Source organism: Oryzias latipes, chromosome 4, assembly GCF_053564925.1.
Source record: "Oryzias latipes strain Hd-rR chromosome 4, Olatipes_Hd-rR_3.1".
NCBI classification, from domain to species: domain Eukaryota; kingdom Metazoa; phylum Chordata; class Actinopteri; order Beloniformes; family Adrianichthyidae; genus Oryzias; species Oryzias latipes.
The window spans coordinates 30108129-30129663 of record NC_136240.1 but is presented as its reverse complement, the minus strand read 5'-3'; positions in this window follow the sequence as shown (position 1 = coordinate 30129663).

The following is a 21535-nucleotide window of genomic DNA, read 5'->3' as shown; positions in this document are numbered from 1 at the left end:
CTGTTGTGTTCTTGTCTCAGGTTAACCTGACGCTCTGCTCAGTGCATTATAAATGTGGATTCCTCCACCTGCACGCACGTACGCACACACACTGGATAAGAGCTAACCCTTTTGTGTCCGGGACACTGGCACACAAGTGTCTTAGGACATATTCTTCCTCTTTACATGCAAACTTTGATTTTTGTATCAAGTTATTAAATGTTTGGGATTTCTGCATAAAAAAACTACCATGTTGAACTGTAGGTGTCACTGTTGTCCTCTTAAAGATGCGTTCTGAGGCTCTGCTGCTGCTGCTGTTAGTGAAGTATCTGCAAGTATTCAACGCATGATGAAGTCCAGCAGTGACTGCAGATAACCCGTCCCACTCCATAAGGTGCAGCACTTCAGCTGCTGCAGCTTCTTCAACTTCAATCAGGGTCTTTGAGATATTTGGAGTTATCCTGCAAGTGCTGACACTTCACTGCACCTCTCTGTCATCCTGCAACCTATAGTGCCCTCCCTTCTTTCTCCCGTTTTGTTGGATTGTGTCCTGAATCAGCAGTTTGGGGCAGTATGCCGCAGACCTGCAGGACTCTAACAGTGGGGTTGATTACATTCCCGCATATGCAAGCCCCCCCTTCTCTGCTGCCCCATTCCACATCTTTCTCTTTCACATTATTGATTAAAATACTTATGATGGATTCTTTTTGATTCTGAGCCACAAAAAGCTCTCTTGAAACTATTACAGTTTTTCTACAACAGCATTTGTTTTTGGCTCAAAAATTTTCAAAGGAATTTTCAAAATAATTAAAAATTTAACTTTTAGGGTTAAACACTAGGAGATAAAATGCTTTACATTTTGAAAATATTGTAGATTTTTTCAAAACAAATCATAGAAGAATATGAAAGCATTTGGCCATGTGCCCCAAACTGTCCATTATGGTAATGTTTTCTTTTTTTTTTTTTACTTTGTCATGCAATTGCTTTGCAAAGAGGAAATAGTGAAAGCTGATTGTTTCAAATGTCCAGAAAGAATACATTGAAGCCTCATGTGGAAAGAATGTCTCTGCATCCTCTGCCTGTTTCCAGCAGGAGCAGAACGTCTGAAGTTCAAACATGCATTTGCTCTGCTAAGCTGCAATGATCCCCGTGTGTGTTACCTATTCATTGGGGGTTTGTTTTATGTCCCAGAGCGTAGCAGGTGTACAAAAATCTTACTTTTACAATTTTAATCACAGTTTGTGGGTTTTGTTTACTCGTGTCTCCAAATCCTGTAAGATCAATTGGATAAAAGTTTCCAGAGAATTTGGATGGAAAAGTGAAGTTTTTTGGGAAATCCAGCTAAGACCTCCTATTTTAAGTGTTTTTGGAGGATGGGTTACAGTCAGGGTTGGTGAAGGTCCCAAATGCAGCAAAATGGAGAGTTAATTTATGAATGAAACAGGACAAGACAGAGATTTTAACTGAAAATTCAGTACAGAAGTGGTCACATAAGATTACAAAGAATCTGCTTTAGAGTAACAGGAATTATAAATCAAAGAGCTAAACATTTCAAAGATCCAGTCCAACCAAAATCCTGTTTTTAGTGTTTTGACATTTTCTGATGATGGAGGACATATATAAAGAAAATTAAGCTTAAAAATGCACCTCTGAGTATTTCTTTATTCAAGCCACAAGCTCCCTGCTCCACTCCATTCTGATGAATCCACTTGTAGACGACTAGATCCATGGACAACTTTGTTTTCCTCGTCAACAACAGTAATGTCAGGTTGGTGTTGTGAGGGGATGTAAGCTAGTGGGAGATGTGTGTAAACAGAAAGGTGATGGGAAGTGGGGGGTGGGGCCTTGCTTTGCACCAACAGTCCCGCCCACAACTGAGAGATGAATTTCTAATGAACTACTGAGGCTCTGAAGAAACTGTTATAGAAAGCGACACAATTCTTATGAATTTGGCACCAAAATCATATTTGAAAGAGAACACTTTTAGAATAAATCAACGGATGATCAGAGTGGGACTTTAAATGAAACCAGGTAGACAGTATAAAATCCTCACTGGTACACTATCCAGTCCGGCTGTCATAGCGTTCATTAAATCAATGTTGCTAACTGTCAAACTAGAAAGTGTGGTTCCACACAGACAACTTTGGCTTGTTCAGTGTTATTGATTAGTTTATGATGTATCAGCATAATTCTGAGGCTGACTCCATCATAAAATCAGAGGAAAAATATCAGTCACATTGATCGTCATTCCGCCTGCTTGCTATTGAGGATCAGTCCATCAATGTTAAACTGAACTTCATGGATTGTTTCTGTTTAAAGTGAAGTGGTCGCAGTTTTGCGAGTTAATGGATAAAAAAAGCTTCTACGTCTTCTAAAAATGATATTGGGCTCAGTTGGTTTTAGGCAAAGATGAAAAAGAGGAGAAAGACAGGCGGAAAAGAGTGTCGTTTCATGAGTTGAGGATCAGTGAAGCAGCGATATCCGCCCACAGACATCAACTAACAAGATGAGAGGGGAAAGGCCAGCATCAGAGCTGGAAGATGAGAGCGGAGAGGAAAGGAACGCCATCCAGAGTGTGTGGTTAACATTCCAGTTCAATACTGGTTGTGCTGTTGTGTAAAAAGACAAAAATGTAGTCATGAGAAGAAAGAAAACACAGTTTCAAATAAAAATGTGAAAAGGGCCTTCTGATCTGTTTTTTTGTCTTAGTATAATTAATTAGTATTCTGCCTCTGAATTTACCCTGCAGTCATTTGTCATAGGGTTCATCAGAAAAGAAGGTGGAGTAATCTGCCTAGTTTGGAGGAGAAACAGAGGAAGGATGAGACACAACATAGCATATAGTCGTTTAATCACAGACTGAAATAGTTTAACTGCAAACTGTTGATGTCCGGTAACGTCTTCAGCAACATTTGTAATGTATTTTTCTACTCTTCTTTTTTTTATTTTATTCATTATTAAATATTTTTTGTCAGGGCAGCTTGAGTTCTTGCACATAAAGATTATTGGATTTTCTTGCATGTTTTTCTTTTTAACACATTTACTTTAAACAAATGGTTAAATTAAATAGTGCTGTACTGAGGTTTTTTTTTTTCCTGAAAAATAGATCTATTATTTGAAAATCAACATTTTTGCCCTGGGAATGTAATATTTTTTCCTTTGAAAACGGCAGCCTCGAAGACAACAATAAAAGGTACCACAGGAAAAAAACTTCAGTTAAAAGTTTTTTGGACTTTGCTTGATTCAGGATTCAGGTGGCATGCATTGAAAACCTTCCAGATGCATTGTGGTATAGTCCAAAAAAGAGGATCCAATGACTGTGACTAATGAGGATAAAAAAAACAAGCACCTGCACATGATGCTTTGCTAGCGCAAGGTCCAAAACAAAGCTGATGAATTATTTCTTGCAATGAAAACAATGCTCTGCACAGGAACGTATGGGAGGACTTCCCCGCTTTCCTTATGAATGATTGCACTGAGTTCCATCCATCAAATGCTCTGTGCCAAGCTTTAAGTAAGGTTCACGTGGCACCACACCTTCATTAGTTAATTCATAGCTATGCATAAAACATTACATCACAGCTGCAGATGAACTCTAAATCTTCCCCTAAATGAGATTATTCCTATTCTGCACGTCCCCAGTAGAGATTATCAGAAGAAAAGTCCTTACATTTTTGCCCGCCTTTTTTATCTTCTATTTTTTGCTCCTTCAAGCAATTAATCCTTTGATGGTAAAAGTAGAGAAAATAGAAGAAAAGTCAAGTTAACTCTCACTCTTTTGATATTGTCATCTTTTCTCCCTATCTCTCTCTGCAGAACCCTATGGGCAATTTTTTTTGCCAGTGCAGGGGCATTTATCTCCAATCTCACAGCTACAGCTGTATCAACCCGTGTTGCAGTTGACCTGTTGAAGCCAGTTTCAATATTGTGTTGGACAGAAGGTGTGCGACATGAAAACCCAGTCTCACCTTCCAGCCTCTCGCTATAGTCTGCTGGTAGGTGAGTAAGAATTACCAAGTAAAGTATCCCTTGTAATGTAGATGGTGACCAGCTGATGTAGAACCACATCCAAGCAGGCAAGAGGAGACTGTGGTCTTCACTTTCAGATTTAAGAGTTCCCTGAGCACCAAGCGTCCAACAGTCAGCATCAGTAAGTGTAACGGGAGAAAGCATGAATTCATTAGGCCCACACTGACCTGCTATCAGAAGCAATATAATTTCAAACACAGTTTGGTACCTTCGGGAGAGTGGAAATTAGCATTTTAAATGGGGACGATAATAGGCCAGGCCACAGTGTGTGTTGGTGTGCGTCTTTGTGCGTTTCCACACAGGGATTTCCAGCCTCCTCACTTATTGGAATAACACTGCTATAGTTTTAACTTTCTAAAATATTGAAATATTGACACAATGCTCTCCTCCCACGCTTCATGCACTCTTTATAAATAGAGTGCTGGAGCTGAACGCAGCTGGAGAGCACTTCTGTTAAAACACTCAAATCTGACAAATGACCAAAAAAACACTTTTTGTGGTTGCTTTATTAACTAGGGAGCCTTAATAAAATAGCTGCTATCTTTAGAAAATAATTGTTTTGAAATAACTGTTATAAAATGCAGTGATATCAGTAGCAAAGTAAAGTACAGGCCTTGTGATAATACTGGCAGAAATGTTAAGATTTGATTGAAGTGACCACCTGCTGATATCAGCAGTCAGCCGGAAATAAACGCTACTGTTGAAATTAAAGCTCTAATGATTTATTAGATGTATTTATTTATTTGTTCATGTATTTGACAGTGACATTGCAGATTAAAATGCATTGGTGCCTATGTACCGGAGTTAGCTACAAAGCAATTTTTCATCTGCTGTCCCTGGACTGATGATTAAAATATCTCCCTAAAAACATAAAAATTCGTTAAAACACATAACATTTGAAAATAAAAAACAAATTAGCATCATGACAATGAAAGGTAAACACAAATGAGCCATTGGTTGACAATAACTTGGTAAAATTGTAAACAAATTGACTACATTGCAGATTTCAACATGCAGACATGTATAGAGGCAATATCAAACTCTGAGTATTAATAAGTTATATATGTTGACATGTCTGATGCACCATCAGCCAGTTCTTAAGATGTTCTTTAAACAATCTTTGTGAGTTCAGTTCTCCAATTTACAACATTCACATGTGAACTAATGAGATACAAGAATTTTGTTTTAGCTGAAAGCATGACAAGGATTGTCTGTAAGTTTAAAAATATCTGGACTTTTGGGAAGCTCCAGTAAGCAGGTAGTTTTGCTTTACATGTGGTAGACATGCATAGGGGGGGTAACAATAAATGATTACATTTTTATGACAATTTATGACACCACTTTTCTATACTTTTTGTTTTAAGATGAAAAAAACATGCATTACTAAGCTCCATGAACTGCATTCATTTGATGACTTCTTTTTTAGTAAATTTTTTTTTTTTTTTGGTAAAATATGTCGATGTTCGTTCTAAGGATGCACAGTAGATTTGGCAGGTAAGTATTGGAAAATACGAAGATTTTAACTAGAAAATATAACTTTAACAACTACAATAAAAAAACATCAGATCCAGTGTTCACTGATGCAGCAGTGATGGATGAAGGGGTTGCAACAATATTTAATACTTAAAATTCATCATAACTGGCAAAACAAAAGGATCAGATGCAAAATATTTGAAATAAATAAGCTTTAAAATTAAATAATGATTATCAGTTATCACCCAACATATTGGATTGAAATACTCTGCATCACATTCACTTTTACTTTACTTCAGTGAAAACTTTGATGCACCAAATAGATTGGAAACAAGAGGACTTTAAATGTATACAAATTAACAAATTGGGGCAGCCGTGGTGCAGCGGTAGGGTGGTCGACCCATGATCATTATATTGCAGGTTCGATTCCCGCCTTGCACACCCATGTCTCGAAGTGTCCTTGAGTCGGACACTGAAACCCACCTCGCCTCTGGTGGTAGGTTGGCGGCACCAGTGTGTGAATGTGTGTGTGAATGGGTCTGTGACTGTAAAGCACTTTGGGTCTTGTAGGTAGAAAAGCGCTATATACGGTAAGTATCCGTCATTTACCAAATAATTCTAGTTTCTATTTCAAAATCTGAAAAAGCCAGGATGTATAAATTATTTAAAATAACACGAAATAGTAGGGTATATGTTTTTAACCATTTACTTTTTTACTCTTATTCAAGTAGTTTTCAAATCACAATTTTTTATGGCTTCTGTAATAATAATATTCATGTTTTTGCTCTTCTTGAGCACAATTTTTGGAAAGTTTACCATCAGTCATCTTATTCTCACAAGATAAGAGTGGAAAAATGATTTTGTCCAAACATTTATATAAGGCAGTCTGACAATTGCGGTAAACATGTATTTTTTACAGAGTTTTACTTGAGAGTACTGGTGTTTTTTTTAGAGATTACCAACTCCTTCACTGGAAAACTGCTGGACTGCATGATACAAAGTTGCTGCATGTAAATAAATACCAGGAACCTAGATTTAAAATGATTTCTGCAGTGGAGTGGGTCTCCCTTGGGGGGTCCTGGCTCGTACCTGGGGTTGGGGCGGGGGGATGCCCGGAACTCCTGGGTGGTGATGGGGTGCTCGTCTAGGGCTGTGGGTGCCCTTCTCGGGTGGGGCCCTGCGTTGGGCTCTTCTGGTGCGGCGGGGGGGGGGGGGGCTGCTCTCTTGGTTGGGCTGGGGCACCGCTCTCTTTCCCCTGTGCTTCCCTGCACTCTGGCTCTCGGGGCCTCGCGGCGGTCCTGCTGGCCCTGGCCTGGGTGGCGGATTTGGTCGCCCGGGCGGCGGTTGTTCCCTGCCTGCTGCCATGTGGCGTTGGGGGGTTCCGGCTGCCGCTGCTGCTGCGGCGGGGGTCTGGGTGTGGGGGTGGCTGGGCGCTCCTCCTCCTTCTTTTCACATTCAACCATCCATTTTAGAAGAACATAAACACTCACCTGAGCACAGGTGTTAGCTCACCTTTGCACTAATAGTTTGCATGATTGAATGAATGAAAGATTTCACACTAGTTGGTTCAAAGGCATAGGTATGCGTGTGTGAACACTATCTGTTTTGTGTACATGTTGACATGTGGACATTTTTGCAGCTAGCAGGTGTGTTGATAACATTTCAGTGTGTGTGTGCGCAGGCCCCGCCCTTTTTGTACTACATTTGAACCTTACCGTAATGATAAACAACCAGTAAACCTGTCTGCTCTATGCTGCTTCATGGTCTTATCCCCCCCCTCCCACTATCCCCCCCCCCCCCCTCTAACATCCCTCTTTCTTCTTCCCTCCTTTCCTTTTCCGTCCGGTCCAACACCAAAGATTTTCAAACATGATTGAAATTAATAAAGTTTGGCCTCAATTACAAGAGGGGTTTATTCAGACATACCTTTGGTTTGTCTGAAGATTAATAACCCCTATTGTTAAAGTAAAATATGTCCAACACAAGAGGCCCTCAGTTCTCATCTGTCTGCCCAGCTGTTGGACAGGACAAGTTAAAAAAAAAGAAAAAAAGAAAATGATTTCTGCATTAGGGGCTCATTTACTCTAAATAACTTAAAGGAAATGTGTCTCATCTCATTTTATGAAGCCTTTGTGATTGTTTTTTTTTTTTTTTACTCATGTGCTTGATCACCAGGGCTGCTAAATTGTGCACAATCTCATAGTGAAGATATTCTGGGTCATAAAAATAACAATCTTTCATTTCTTTTTGCTCTATGTTGCTGTGATCCATAGAGGTTTACCTTTGTCTTTTGAAGTGTTCTCTTCCTTTTTTTATTGCCTCTCTTCTTTATTGGTTAATCAGGTGAGTTAATTTGAGGTTAAGAGGGTCACATGTGCTGTCCATTTGAACAATTTATGACGTGCAATTTTAGCTTAGACGTGGCACCCTTCCTCGGACGGCTTCAACCTTTGCGTTGTTTGCATCATCTTTCCGTGGTGAAGGTGGGAAGTCTTCACGGGGGTTATTAGAGAAAGGCAGAGACGGGCTGCTCTCTTAGGAGGCAATTAATGACGCAGTCAAACTCATTGCCACACTGCAGCATCTGCAAAGGAGCAGTGCTGGAAAGTGTTGCGAGTCCCTGAGTTTTTGCCAGAGCGCTGCTGGTGTCAAGCTTCACTTGCAGCTTGATCCGGATGAGCTTTTCCATTATGATGCATGATTTCACTGCCCTGCGTATAGGTTGCTGCTCTGCTGTATTCAGAGTCTCCTGGCGGGAGTCGGGCTACACCTTCACCTGGAACAGGTTCAAGAGGCCATCCATCACACCAGCACTGCTACAGAACCACAGGAGCTGAGCAAGCACCTTCTGTGCGAAGGGCGTGTGAGGATCTCTTCTTTATTTGCGTTTGGACAAAAATGTGTTGTAACAGTAAACAGTTTTTCATTTCCCAAAAGGGTGGAGGAGTTTCCGTTGTAGGAGATGCAGTTTGAAGCTGTTTACTCCATTTACTCCAGAAATCCACTGCAGCATCTTCCACCTTGTTCAAGAGCTTTGTTCAAGACCTTAAAGTCTTTTTTATAATCTTCATAATCTTTTTAAAAAGTTTTTATTTTAGCACAGGGGAGGAGCTATGAGGGGGCAACAGGGCACCCCCCCCCCCAAAAAAAAAGCTTTGCCCTTCAATTTATGTGGCAATATCAATATCCTAATTGGCAAAGGTTAAGATATTTTCCATACATGCTTTGCAAGCATTGCAAAAACAACAATGAAAATAAAATAAACATTTAATTGCCTTTTAATTTACAGTAAACTAAATTAACAATAAATACATCTGCCCGCTCCCATATAAAATGTTCTAGCTCCGCCACTACTTTAGAGCCCTGAAGTAGTAAGTATTTCGTGTAGAGACGTCTGTCATTACTTACCTGTGTGTCTTTTACCTCAACTGAACCAAGAATTCATAGAAAGTTTTCAAACAGTAGCCAAATATTTCGGTTGATGCTGGGAACTGACTCCTTTTGCTCAAGGGATACCCGCTCATGTGGTCTCTTCTGGAAAACTAAGATAAGGAGAGTTCTCTATAAAAGAAATTCTGAAACCAAAAAGTATGTCTTAGTCCATGAGTCTGCAACCTTTAATGGAAAAGAACCATTTGGTCCAGTTTTTTACTGATCAAAACCTTACAAGTGCAGCAAAGTTCCGCTTCACCATTTGGAAAAGTACACTTTATTTCTTATTTCTTTATTTCTCATTTGTAAAATTTAGCCTTTAAATGTTTAAAATAATAACATCACATCAGTGTAATATTTTTCAATATAGAACAATTTCAGTTTCTTTTACTAGACAACAGCACATACAAGTTTCTTTCAAAATATAATACATCCTCTCAGATTACTAACCTGTTACTTATTAAAAATATTAGCTTTTTTTTTAAAGCTAAAGAGCCATAATGAAGGGGTAAATGAGCCGCATGTGTCTCCGGAGCCACAGGTAGCAGACCCCCTTAGTCACAACTGCTCATATGGAAGAAATGTCACAGTCGTGGATTGCTTGGTGAGCTTGAAAGGCTAAAATATATGAGCAAATTTTTTCCTACGCGCATGCGAGTGTAACTACTATGGACATCCTATGGACATCTTCTGAAACTTGCATATCACATGTGCAGCACTTGTGCCCAGTCAGTGAGGAACCCATATAAATGCACACACATTTTAAAACGTACGTTAAACCAGAGAATACAGTTGAAAATTTGCTTCTTCTTTTTTATTAAAGTGTTGGTAAAGTTAATCGAGCGTACATTTGTTTCCTTTGGAAAACCAACGTCTTAGAATATTCCTTAAAATATCATTTAGCTCTGAGTAAATGATTCAACCTTGACTCTGATTTGTCACTGATGCTCATCGTAAAGTAAGATCCAACTCTTCCTGACAGAGTTCATCCATCATTGGAGTGTTAATTCATAAATAATCCTTTAGAAGCCTTTTCCACTGTAAACAAGTTTATTTGATCTATTTCTTTTAATTTTTCACATTTACGTTGGTTCTTCTGAGTCTGGTCTATCATGTCATGATTCATCAAGCTCTGCTTGCACTCTTCCCTGTGTGGCACAGACTTAAACCAGACCACATGTATTCAAATTAAACAGGAATTTGCAGCATTGGCTTGAAAAACATCCATATGGTTTGAACTAAATGTTCCTTCTTCACTTATGTGCTTCCATGAGTCATAATTACATATCAGTTTACTGATACAGAAAGATAAAAAGGAAGTTTATAGAATGGGGTCTTTTTCTATTATGGGAGATCATGGGATGGAGATCTTTTCTCAAATTCAGTGGAAATGCTAAAGAGTTTTTATTCTGAGGATGCATCTTGGGCTCTGGTGTGAGTTAAGACGATCCAGCACCTACACGAAATATGACATTCAACATATAAAAAAGAGGAGACCTTATTAACAAAGCAAGTACCTGCACACTCACGATCCAGTCATTTCTGTGTGTTAGATCTCAGAAGCCCCTGGGAGAGTTAAGTAAGGAAACTGAAGAGATTAAGTTGGGGAATTCTCATCAAGCTGCCAAATCAGGAAAGGTGTCGACAAAGGCCGCCCTGCGAGGGGACGGACGGTACAGAGGAAGGGAGCATGAGTGCAGCTGTGTGGGATTTTACCGAAAGACATGTGAAAACCACTTTAATGTTGGGGAGAAAAAATTAAGGCGAACTGCAGACATCTTTGAGCGGAAAGGATGTGTAAATGGCTCCTTGTTTAGTGTTAGGTCGTGTTGGGAAGAGGCTGAGGAGCTGCTGATGGGGGACACAGGATCCTCGGGGGCAGTCCTGCGGTAATGAGCTGTTCGTCTCAGAGGAAGACGAGCTCTATTAAAGGAGCGCTGAGCTGCTATTCTGAGGTTTCATCTAGCTGGTTCCCCCTCTGCCACCGCTCAGCACAGATCCTCGCTCCACCTCTGAGCCCCTGCCAGATGTAAGTTGGACAGGTTAAGACCATATTTCAGATTCTGCTTCAGATGTTTCTCTTTCCTCCTGTTGTTGTTCCCAAGCTGGTACAGGAATTCCGCCTTAAATGTCTGCAGAAAGCCCCCACAGGGGCAGTCCTCTTTTTTTCCTGTCACTTCGTCTCCAGTCCTGGAGGGAGAGTCGTCATAGCACCAGAGGTCAAAAGGTCATGTGTCTGCTGGGGTCTTTTTCTCTTTGGAGAAAACTCCTTTGTCTTTATGTGAAGATTTTCTTGATGCATTTTTGTCACCCCATTTCTGTAGTTTTGCACTGAATATGCATTAAACGTGCTTCCATGTCTGCCAGATGTAGAAAACACGGCCCCAGTTTTTTTGTTTTTTTGCTATTAAAGGTAAACATTGCTTCAAATGTTAACAGTTTAATGTTTGCAAGAGGAGAAGTTTCAAAATGGGCTTGGAAGTATTTCAATTTACATGTTTTTTTCCTTTACATCTACTAGGAGGCAATGCAAGGTTAAACCCAATGAGCTCCAACGACAGAAAAGGACAATTGAATGTACAAACCTGATCATGTGATCAACTCCAATCTTGTTGTGGCTGAGAAATATTGAGGTTGGCAGCTTTCAAATAATCAACATGTTCAGGTTCTGGCTTTTAGTGGCCCACTCATGATGAAAAACGAATACCAGTATATAACAAATTAAGTTTAAATTGTGGACAAATAGATCCATTTACGTCTCTGTTCTCTCCTCGTCTGAGCTGGCATCTGGCTCAGAACTGTACGGCTGGATAGCTCCAATATTGCTCGCCATTTTGGTTGCACCGCTAATATTATGTTGCGGTTGTGAGGGGGTGAAAAGCTAGCAGGAGAAAGTGTAAACAAAGGCACGATGGGAAATGACTGCTGTTGTAGGTTATGTCCAAATTCCTTCACTACTTTTTGTTATAGTATACTATATGCAGTACGTTTTACTAAGTACTGTAGTTTACTGCAGTACGTCATTTTTTGGTGCTGTCTGAATGTACATTTCCAAAACCAAGTCACCTTGCATCGATGCCCACTAGATTGGGGAATATAGACCACAATGCATTGTGTTTGAACAATTTTTGGAGAACAAAAAAAGTTGAAATGTATTTTTTAATAAACCCTCAACGTTTTCTCCTACAGAACACAGTGGATTTATAAACAGTCATTGTAATTTGATAAGGTTTTCTCTTTGCGAAATCTGTGACATCATATTTTCCACAAAAAAAGAAAAAAGTTGTGAGTATTGGTGTCCAAATTGCTGTTTAAATCCAGGCCACTAGCTGGTCCCGTACTATGTAGTTTTTTGGTAAGTAGGTGGGGAGGGGATTCGAACGTAGACCTTTCTCCGCACAAACTCGAAGCAAATTTCTAATGAACTACTGCCACTTTGCAGAAACCATGTCCCAGAAAATGACAGAAGCTTTTGGATTTAGGCTAAAAGTGGCATAATCATGATTAAATAACCGCTGGGAACGTAGAATAAAAGACCCTATTGCATTGTTGAGTGTACTGAGACATGTTTTTGTGACCTGGTGACACACTAAGCTGTCAGGATCAATTGAGGTTCGTCTGAGCTGGCAGCAGAGACCAGGCGTGGCATTCTGGCTCGGCGGACCATGTCTGCTCCTCCAGGACGCCCTCGGCCACAGCAACTCTCCGCAAACCAAGTGGAAGTAAAGCAGTCGCTGCTCAGAAACACGAAGCAATATTTGCACAAGCAAATCTACAGATGCATGTTTGACAGAATTAGATAAGCTGCCACACACCTGCTGTGTGCAGAAGATAGATCAACTCCCCATCTGCTCGTCATCCTTTCTTCTTGCTGTCTCCAGACTTTCCGCCCTTATTCAGCATTAAGTGCCAAGTGAAGATGGCTCTACTGCGGTATCTGACCCATCCTCACAGAAGTGACAGCAGTTAATAGAATTGCTGCACCTGCCAGAAAGACGAGCAGAGATAAGGCAGGTGGAGCAGAAAGCTAAAGAGAAGACAAATAGGGAGATAGGCTGCAGAAAATAAACTGCAGGAAACGTGGCAAGAGGAGACACCGATGGTCTTGGGGAAAGAATGACACAAAGTAAAAAAGACAAATGGTTGAGGACATCTGCATGCATCTCTGTTACTTGATCCCTATATGTCCATTTGTATCATGTTTAATACATACATTTCTGAGATCCCTATCTTAGTAGCATGATCCAAACACCCCTAAAAACACATTGTAAAGTGTATCACTTGGTCCATGTTTTCTGCTCTGTAGTTCATTATTTTTCCACTAGGGGAAGTAGAATTTTTCTCTCTCTGCTTATTTCAAAATGCCTGGCCCCCTTTAAAACTCAATAACACTCATACTCATACCCCCTCAACTTCATAATAGGGTGAGGGGGTGGGGGGCTTAGCCTACGATGAGCCTTGGGGGGGGGTTTACTAGGCAGTGGCCCCCCTCCTGTGGTTGCTGTATGGAGTGGGCCCCCCCTCTTTCGGTTTTATTTGCACCTTAGACATGTAGGGCCCTTGGTAGGGGGGGTGCTTGGACATCACTGCCAGCAAGCAGCGGATGTCCTCCTAGCACCCTACCCGCCAATTTTAACCGCACCTTAGACATTTAGGGCCCCTTGGTGGGGAGGGTGAGGGGACATCACTGTGAGTAATCAGGAGATGTCCCCTTAGTGCCCTACCCGCCAATTTTAACCGCACCCCCCTTAGTACACACACCCCTCCCCCCTCAATATATACATCCCAACATAAACACACACACATGCACACACACACCCTTTCAAACACACATACACGCACACACATTTTGCAAGGAAGGTGGGACCTGGGTCCGTCTGTCCCCTGCCTCTTCCCTGGTGGGGGCTACGGGCCCCTTTGCAGCGGCGGCCGTGTCCCCGGGGTGCCGGCTTCCTGGGCCCGGCGGTGCTCTCTCCGCGCGGTGGGGGGGTTCACATTACATCTGAGCCGGGGGTGTCTGGTCCCTGGGGGGTGGGTTCTGGTCCTTGCTCCTGAGTGCTGGGCCCCGCCAAATTTCCAACTGTGGCCGAGCCTGGTCGGGCCATATTTACAACACCCCTTGTGGGCCCTCTTTTTTCCCCGGGGTTCCCCCCTCCTGGGCGGGGGCGGCGGGCCCCTGCCTCGCTCCTCCCTGGACCAACCGTGGGCCGGGCGGGTGGCTGCCTGGAGTGCGGAGCGGGTCTCCCTTGGGGGGTCCTGGCTCGTACCTGGGGTTGGGGCGGGGGGATGCCCGGAACTCCTGGGTGGTGGTGGGGTGCTCGTTTGGGGCTGTGGGCGTCCTTCTCCGGTGGGGCCCTGCGTTGGGTTCTCCCGGCGCGGCGGGGGGGCTGCTCTCCTGGTTGGGCTGGGGTGGCGCTCTCTTTCCCTCCGTGCGTCCCTGGCCTCTGGCTCTGGGGGCCTTGCGGCGGCCCTGCTGGCCCTGGCCTGGGTGGCGGGCTTGGTCGCCCGGGCGGCGGTTGTTCCCTGCCGGTTCCCGTGTGGCGTTGGGGGGATTCCGGCTGCCGCTGCTGTGGGGGTCTTGGGGTGGGGATGGCTGGGCACTCTCCTTCCTTCTTTTCACATTCCACCATCCATTTTAGAAGAACATAAACACTCACCTGAGCACTGGTGTTAACTCACCTTTGCACTAACAGTTTGCATGACTGAATGACTGAAATATTTCACACTAGTTGGTTTTAAGGCATAAGTATGCGTGTGAACACTATCTGTTTTGTGTACATGTCGACAGGTGGACATTTTTGCAGCTAGCAGGTGTGTTTATAACATTTGAGTGTGTGTGTGGACAGGCTCCGCCCCTTTTTTTTTTCTTTTTTCTTTTTTTTCTACATTTGAACCTTACCATAATGATTAACAACCAGTAAACTTGTTGCTTTATGCTGCTTCATGGTCTTATCCCCCTTCCCCTCCTATTATCACCCCCTACCCCCCCTCTCTCTAACGTCCCACTCTCTTCTTCCCCTCTTTCCTTTTCCGTCCGGTCCAACACCAAAGATTTTCAAACATGATTGAAATTAATAAAGTTTGGCCTCAATTACAAAAGGGGTTTATTCAGACATACCTTTGGTTTGTCTGAAGATTAATAACCCCTATTGTTAAAGTAAAATATGTCCAACACAAGAGGCCTTCAGCTCTCATCTCTCTGCCCAGCTGTTGGACAGGACAAGTTAAAAAAAAAAAAAAAAAAACTCAATAATACTTTTGGCTGGAAAAGTTTAACTAATTTTCAAAACTTTTTTGGTGAGACTACTTAATCTATTGTTAAAATGCCAAATGTGTTGATAATGATTTTTTTATATAATACAGTTTCACCATGTTAGAAATGTGTGGATCAAATTCAAACAGTAGTAAATAAGGTGACCCCCCCCCTCCCTGAGTACTCATATCAAAATGTTTCTATCTGAAACTGTTGCAAGACTTCCGTTTTGTGCTGTGCTTGGCGTGGTTGCGTGCGACTACCGTACATTAAAGGCTTCACATTTGGAAACGGCGGTCTCCAACTTTTCATTACACCCAGCCGGACGTTACAGTATCATAAAAATTGATAGTGCAACATTGTCTGTGGATTTTATCAAAGATAAAAAACAAACAAACATCCTAATTCCCCAAAAATTTGAATTTCCCGTCAATACTTGGATATAGTGGGCTTTACTGGGTTATATCACGACAAGACACAAAAAAACCACACAACATGAGTTTAGAGTAAATAATGAGATCAACACCAACATTTAAACATCACTCCAAGATTTTAATTGATAGTAAAAGATCCAAAATTACTTAATATAAGTTACTGCAGTTTCACATAGCCAGAACTGCCAGTCACACAGAGGAAATTGCACAGTAATGTTTTGCTTGAATGTGTAGTGGCAAGGATAGGTTGGAGCTCACTAATTACCAGGTACGGATGTATGGTTGTGAAGATGGTGGAGGCTTTTGTTTTCTTCTCAGGAATATGTCTTTGAGTGTGCATTGTGGTTCTCAAGCATAGGGTCATTGTCCTTTAATTGTGAAACATTTCTGCTCTTCTGACCCTTTTATTTTTAACTTCAATGATTCGTGGAAGTTTGGGTCTGCAGAATAGGCTTCACCCCGATTCACAGCATCAAACCCAATTCAGACTCCTCACTTGGCTGAGTTTTTGGAAAAGGAAAGGAATTGTTGAAACCCAGTTGTCTTTTAGTGTTCCATATATCTACTGACCTTTGTAGAATTCAGTCTGAAGATCATTTTCAGCACACCGTCCTGCTTTATTACACAGTGCACTCAGCGGATGTGAAATGAACTTTTTTTTTTTTTACTTGAAAAGCTTGATTTATCAGAATTTAAATTTCAAGAGCTTAAAATGTGTTCAAAAGGGGTATATTTGTCTTGATTTTGATTTATTTGAATCCTAGTGTTTTCTCAATAAGGACCATTTGCTGAAAAGTCAGTTGGAGTGTTTCCAGAATAAGACTCATCCTGATCATTTTGGAATTTTCTGCCTATTCTAAAGTGAGTAAGGGGAAGTAGGTCCTGGCATGCTGCACTCCTGTGATCCCACACAGTCATCTACAGAATCACTGTCATGAAAGGAAGTGTTGTGTGGGCACTGTTATAGTGCAAAACCTGTAAGTGATGCAGAAGCCTTTTCCTTTGCCTGCACAGCATTTAACAATCCACAAGTGTTTTTTTTAAGAGCATCTGCTCTTCTGCAGCTTGGCTCACTGTTGTTCCAACAAGTGCAAAGGATACTGCATGTGAAGCAAAACTGTTCAAACTGTTTAAAGGGAGGAATCTACAAAAAGGAATAAGTGTTCATATTTTTTTTTCCCTGGAAGGCAGTTTGTGCTGTGTGTGCAATGATGGGATGTAGTATTGACTTATTGCATTAGATGGACTATGTGCTTCATGCTCCCCCTCCAACATCGCCCTCAGGGAAATAAAGGGTTTAGATCAGACTGAACCACGCACACACACACACACACACACACACACACACACACACACACACACACACACACACACACAGAGCTGCATAGTGATAGCTGTGTGAACCCAAAATGTTTTGGCTCTCGCCTCGCGGTTGTGCTTTTGGGTTTTTGTGTTCCTTGCACCCGTCTGTCTGTTTGTCTGTCTGTCTGTGTCAGTGTGTTAGTCTGCAGTCAGAAAACTTTCAGAAACCTTCGAGATCCAGCAGGCGGGACTGAGGCTCGTTTGATGGATTACAACCTGATGATGTGAGCAGAGCAGCTAAGCAGTGGGAAGAAGAGGGGAAGGAAGAAAGAGGAAGGTCATGGGCTTCACATTAGTCACTGGTAAAGGGGGATGCAAGTTTGTGTGGTGGAAAAATGGCTTCCTGGAAATGTTTCTAACTTTTTTTTACTGAGAGAAGCTGAGCAGCTCAGCCAAAACATCACAAAGAACAGATGTGAACAAGTTCATGTGTTTGATTTCAATCTAGAGAATCCTGATGGAGCTACTGCTCAGAAACTACAGAGAAGGTTGTTTGTTTTGATGGAAAAACAGCTGAGTGAAGCTTTCAGGTATGTCACAGAGTGAAGACCTGGAGTTGGGTTTCCTTCAACTGGAGTAGCTGTCACACGAAATATCTGAGGGAGGAACTCTGAAAACTGGGTGTGTTACTGTTATTAGTTTTTTTAATTTAACTTTTGTTCTGTGAGAAATCTGGTTAAAAAAGATGGAGAAACTCAGCCGTCAGTTTGCTAACTTAAAGTGTTACATCTTGAGTTAAAGTTTAGGACAGTGTGCTTGCAATGCAAAGTAAAGATTTTTGGAGGCAGAAAAGCAGCGCAGAATCTGTCAAGAAACAAGTCAAAGACCACTGAACTGATTTTTGTTCACCTGTTCAAGTTTATATGTGGATTTGATAAACACAGTTCAAAGACTTTAAGTGGACTTTATTCTTTTAAAAGATGACCTGTTTCTGTTTTTCTCAAAGATTTAGATCTTTAGTTTTTGCTGATGCAAACTTAATTTAACCCGTTTTACTCAAAATCAGAAATATCTGAACTGAAAGAATTATTTGTGAGGAAAAGGCTTCAAAGGTCAAATAAAGCAGAACCTTTAAAATAAAGAGCATATGAAAACAAAAGCTATAACTATTTTGTGTGGGGTTTTTTTTGAGCCAAAATGGATCAAAATGTGATGAGGTTAAAAAGTTAGTTTTTATTCTGTTTTTTTTAAAGAGGCATTAGATGCCAAGTGATTGGGCTTTAACTGTAGTTATTTCATAGTTGCCTGCTATAGAATTCTTTAAAACCTTCTTTAAACCTGTTCTACCAGCTTTAATAAAAGCAAAATTATCCTGTAAAGTTTTTATTGCTAACTATGTTGTACAAAACCTATAAAAAAATCTTAGTCAGTGAGAAGGCTCAGTATGCTGGAGTCTGGGTCAGAAAACCTCTTACTTGCTATGTGCACAAAAAGAACGGATTCAATCAACCTCAAGGACTTATCCAATCTGCAGCTTCATCATCAACCATCACAGCTTTTCTGAAGACAAGTAAACACGATATTTCTTCCTCTGTGCAGTGAAGTGTTAATTATCTGAACTCACATTCAGAAACACCCGCCAACTGTATGTGACAGGAGAAAATGAGAGGTCAGAGAAGTGCTAAAACGTTGCTTCCTTCATATATGACTCATTTGAATTAGTCCTTCTTGGATTACCACTGTCATTAAAGATTCCAAGTAATACATTTAGAGTTTTGAATTCATTTTTTATGTTCCTCTAAAAGTTTTTTTTCCAGAAATAACAGACAAGTTACTGGTCTGTCTTTGATCCTCTATCAACCCCTCAATAAAACACTTTGAAATTCAACATTTTAACCCGAAACTGTTTTCAGTTCAGGAGTGCTAACTGATTAACTCAAAGTTGTTCAGTCAAGATTAATCAGATTTACACTTTGAGTTATAATTTGTATGTAGGTCCTAGTGAGGCACATTGTTCTAAACTGGCCTACACACATACCTGTGAAATAAATGCAAATATGTTTTGTCACAGTCTATCCAGTTTACCCATTGCTTGTCCTGACTGACCCATTAACCTTTTTCCTACTTACTAATAGTAAAAAACTAAAACAGCTCATTTTGGTAAACCAAACAAAACAGCAACGCTCTCCCAACAGGGAACAACGGGCGCACGGTCCGGTCCAGGCATGCAGCTGAGGTCCTGATCTTGTAGGTCACATGTCTTTCTATGAATATGATGTAACTCAAGAAGGATGGAAACCCAGCAATCTGCAGATCCCTTAAGCTTCCCTTTGAGTAAATGGCCCGATAGTGACAGCCTAAAGATTTAACAGGTGAATTATGGGTCCAGGTGTGTGTCAAGAGTTTGTGCTGGCATTGTGTGAAAGCTGATGACGGTGTCAGATTGAGGATGGAGGACGGTGGGGCGTAGCGATGCATGGTAGGACAGACCAAAACAGGAGTGTTAATGTTCTCAGGCCTGCGGCTCTGACTTTAGCTGTGCCCTTGAGTTTCGTTGTGCATGTTTGTGTGCTTGACAGCAAGGGACGACTTGATTCCTGTTTGTGTGTTTCTGATGGAGATAAAGCAGCTCTCATATTTCCACAACGGAACATTTTGCGAATGGCAAAGTCTGATAAATCAAACCACACAATGTGAGAGACACATTGTACACTAAGATGGACTGTGTGTACACACCTGGTTATCGCCTATTTTAGGTATTCCATTGGGGCCAATTACCACCAGTGTATAATAAACAAGGATTTGAATGTTTTCCACTGTGAAGAACCAGTTGACTTGCAGGACACCCCTTAACATTAAGACAGCTCAGGAAATTTCACCTCTCTATGTTCAACTGTGAGTAGCCCTTTTGAAAAGTGTCTCAAATAAGTGAACATCTCAGCTGAGATGTTTGTGACTACCTAAAGTCAAAGATAATCTTTTCATCAAAGAACTGAAGAGTTTCATGCTAACAGGGGGCTAAACCCTGTGGTGGGAGCTTCATGTAATAAATAGATGTGGCCAAGCAGCTGCACACCCCCGCATCATACTGGTAGGGGTCAAATCTCTAATTTTGTCCAACCTAATGCTGCGGGCATATGACGTGTTCGAGAACACGCTAAAAGTGAAATCTTTTACGTGCTATTACCATATGGTGGTCACACTGGACTGTCACTACCCGATCCTAACGCATATATCAACCTACAGTTAGAAGAAGCTCGGTGCGGTAAGTCGAAGTGGTGCAAATCTCGCCAAGCTTGCTCTAGGGTTTTTATTTCACGGCTCTATTCCGAATAAATAAAAGACTTGGTGTCTTAGAAATCCAGCCGGACACAAACCGCAAGTGTTAATTTCTCAATCAATTTTTTAACGGTTGGCACTCTCATTAATTAAATGGGATGCTATCCATAAGTCGCCACCAAATCCGAGTCCCTGATTGCTTAAAGTTCAACTGGTTTAACTTTCAACTTGTGTTCAATAGATACACATTTTGCACGTAGAACCCGAGAACAGTCTTAAAAATGGGCATAGCAAGTGTGAACGTGAGGGTTTTGAAAAAACGGAAGCCTGAAATGACTTTTCCTTGGAAGTGGTCTCTTGAACACGTGATTCCGAGGCCGGTGTGAACGTAGCTCAACACATTTAACCGGAATTAGGATTGACATTCTCTCTTCCAGGACCAATCACAGACTTTGTGAAAATTAATTTTGCTGAGTCATTATTATTGCTGAGTCATTATTGATGTAATGGTCAGACATCACCAACGGTCTGTCCATACATAGTGTGTGCACACACAGAGAGGCTCAGTTAAGCCTGAACCCTTTTTGCTCTCAGATGCTGCGTTAATCCACTCGGATCATAACTATCAATGAATAAAGCTACCGAATGCCTGCTTCCCTTAGTGACCCTGCTCTTTCTTCGCGTCACTTCTACCACAAGTTTGCCCCTCATCATGTCCTCCTTCCACACTGCTAAGTGATGGACATGGCATAAGTGGAGCAGGGTGGGGGACGATCATGGAGATCTCGGAAATGCTTCATGAAAGCTCTGCTTCGGTGAAATGCACTCATTCACACAAACCCCAACACGCACACATGACCAGAAAGGCTCCACTTCTGGACTGGCACCTATCAACTGCAGCATTTTTTTTTTTATTTACTGCAACATGAGTTACGTTCAGAGCAACGTCCAGTCACTGTCTGTGGAGTCTTCAATGAGTGCTCGGCTCCTGTAGTCCCGCCACCGTGAACCCAGACCATTACCACCGCAGCGTGTTGGAGCTGTAGGTGAGAAGCTGCAGAGCGGCTCAAACTTTGACCACAGCCATTCAGAAACCTGACGTCGGCCATAAACACAGTACACACAAGTTATGCCAGTCACTGGGTGTCATTGTGGGAAGTCTTTTGCCTGCGGGGGAATGACCTTTAAGAGGAATTTAACACCAGACTGAGAAGCAGACCCGGGAGCTGGTGAAAAGCAAGATGACTTTTTGGATCATTTTCTCCGCAAGTGAATATTCGTGTTGAAAAGTCCAACTGAAGAGAAGCACTGCAGAAGCACAATGGAACTAGATTGTGTAATTTTGGTTTATCTC